This window comes from Arachis ipaensis, chromosome B1, assembly GCF_059453495.1.
Source record: "Arachis ipaensis isolate K30076 ecotype BB chromosome B1, ASM5945349v1, whole genome shotgun sequence".
In the NCBI taxonomy this organism is placed as follows: Eukaryota; Viridiplantae; Streptophyta; class Magnoliopsida; order Fabales; family Fabaceae; genus Arachis; species Arachis ipaensis.
The window spans coordinates 12,902,758-12,905,345 of record NC_142436.1 but is presented as its reverse complement, the minus strand read 5'-3'; the positions used below and the strand labels follow the sequence as shown (position 1 = coordinate 12,905,345).

The following is a 2,588-nucleotide window of genomic DNA, read 5'->3' as shown; positions in this document are numbered from 1 at the left end:
TACTGACCAGTACGCAAAATCCTGGCCAAAAGAGAGAAACTCTAAAAATGGAGAAGGAATAGGAACAAATTGAAGCTAATTCAAGACCCTAAAAGATGAGGTAGAGCGACATAAACGGCGCATACAGACCACAAAGGAAACGAAAATAGCTAAAAAAAGGGTTGGAAAGAAGGTATAAAAGGAGAGCAAGGAAGGCCAAAGGAAATCAGAAGAAGAACATCTATCTTCTTCCACTAATAAAGTGAGGAAGGAGATAGAAAAGGAAAGGGGATTATACTACTCTTGAATAAAAAAGAATAAAAAAGAGAGGGGAAATAAAAGAAGAGAAAATGGGCCGCGGGGCAGTTTTGGCTTTGATGCTTTGTCTGTTGGGTGTTGCAGTTCAGGCTGAAGACCCATACGTGTACTACACATGGAAAGTGACGTATGGCATAATAGCACCATTGGGAATCCCACAACAGGGAATCCTAATCAACAACCAATTCCCAGGGCCTGAAATCAACTCAACAAGCAACAACAACATTGTGATCAACGTCTTTAACTACCTCGACGAGCCCCTTCTCTTCACATGGCATGGCATCCAGCTGAGGAAGAATTCATGGCAAGACGGTACCCCTGGAACCAACTGCCCAATCCTTCCAGGCACCAACTACACCTACAAGTTCCAAGTGAAGGACCAGATCGGCTCATATTTCTACTATCCATCAACTGCTCTCCACAGGGCAGCTGGTGGTTTCGGTGGTCACAGGATCTTCAGCCGTCTCTTGATCCCAGTCCCGTACCCCGATCCCGAGGACGAGTACTGGGTTCTCATCGGTGACTGGTACACCAAGAGCCACACCGTCCTCAGGAAGTTCCTCGACAGCGGCAGGTCCCTCGGCAGGCCCGACGGTGTTCTCATCAACGGCCAGACCACCAAGGATGACGGCAGCGACAAGCCCATGTACACCATGAAGCCTGGTGCCACCTACAAGCTAAGAATTTGCAACACTGGTATCAAGGACTCACTCAACTTCAGGATCCAGGGTCATCCATTGAAGCTTGTTGAGACTGAAGGCTCTCACACCGTCCAGAACATCTACGACTCCCTCGACGTCCACGTCGGACAGTGCTTCACCGTCCTCGTCACCGCCGATAAGGAGCCAAAGGACTACTACATGGTTGCCTCCACAAGGCTCACCAAGTACAATCTCGTCGGCAAGGCTATTCTTAGCTACACCAACGGAAAGGGACCTGCTTCCCCTGAGCTTCCACCCGCACCAGTTGGCTGGGCTTGGTCTTTGAACCAGTTCAGGTCATTCCGCTGGAACTTGACCGCTAGCGCTGCAAGGCCTAACCCACAGGGATCTTACCACTACGGTGGCATCAACATCACCCGCACCATTATTTTGTCTAACTCCGTCATCAGATCTCAGGGCAAGCTCCGTTATGCCATTAACGGTGTTTCCCACGTGGACACCGAAACTCCTCTCAAGCTCGCTGAGTACTACGGCATCGCCGATAAGGTCTTCAAGTACGACCTCATCTCCGATGTGCCTCCGGTCACCGTTGACAACCTCACCCTGGCACCCAATGTCTTGAGGGCCACTTACCGTACCTTCATCGAAATCATCTTCCAGAACCCCACCAAGACCATTCAGTCATACAACTTGGGTGGATACTCTTTCTTCGCCGTTGCCATTGAACCCGGGAAGTGGAGCCCAGAGAAGAGGCAGAACTACAACCTTCTTGACGCCGTGAGCAGGCACACCATTCAGGTGTTCCCAAAATCATGGGCAGCAGTGATGTTGACTTTCGATAACTGTGGAATGTGGAATTTGAGGTCAGAGCAAGCTGAGAACCGCTACTTGGGTCAACAGATGTACGTCAGCGTCCAATCTCCTGAGAACTCAACGAGGGATGAGTACAACCTGCCACTAACCCAACTTATCTGCGGACTTTGCAAGAACATGCCAAACCCTGGAAACCTCTACCATTAAATTCAAGAGACTGTTTAATTCCCCCCTTTCCGATTTTAAGCCATATGCATGTGTCACTATAAACTATGTAATATCTCTTGTATCATGCTGTGACTCACTATTGTATTAGCCCTCCTCATGTTATCTTCTTGATTATCTTATTCATGGATAATACAATTTACATCTCCTTCCAACCTACTATTGCGTCCTTTCATTTCATTATCTTATTATATTATTAGGAATGAAGATGTTTATTTATGCTTAAATGTTGTTAATAACCCTAAATGGTAATAACTCATAAGTAATTTTTTTATCAAATTAAAATGGTTTCTAAACTTCACTTTCATTAAGTTGTTCATTTTCTTTCTAAATATAAAAATCGTAACATTGAATAAAATAAATCATGACAAAATTGTTATGAAAAATTATATCGACAAATAAAAGATATTTTTATATAAATCAACTTGAATATATTGTAAATTATTTTACAATATATTAAATTGAAATTTGATCAAATCTTATATATAGTATTGGTGTGGTGTTGTGTTGAGTCATGAGTGTGCATCTCATCATGGGTATGAGTTTGGTTCTAGATGGTACTTTGACTACTTTCCATAAGAAGGGAAAAAA

General features: G+C 44.4%; 1 pseudogene across 1 annotated transcript; it reads left to right on the top strand.

The window, feature by feature from the left end:
* The first annotated feature begins 213 nt into the window (after positions 1 to 213).
* On the top strand, positions 214 to 2,156 carry LOC107616629 (L-ascorbate oxidase homolog pseudogene; annotated as a pseudogene). Its single transcript, XR_015902665.1, has one exon. The product of XR_015902665.1 is annotated as an L-ascorbate oxidase homolog pseudogene (transcript).
* Positions 2,157 to 2,588: the final 432 nt, after the last annotated feature.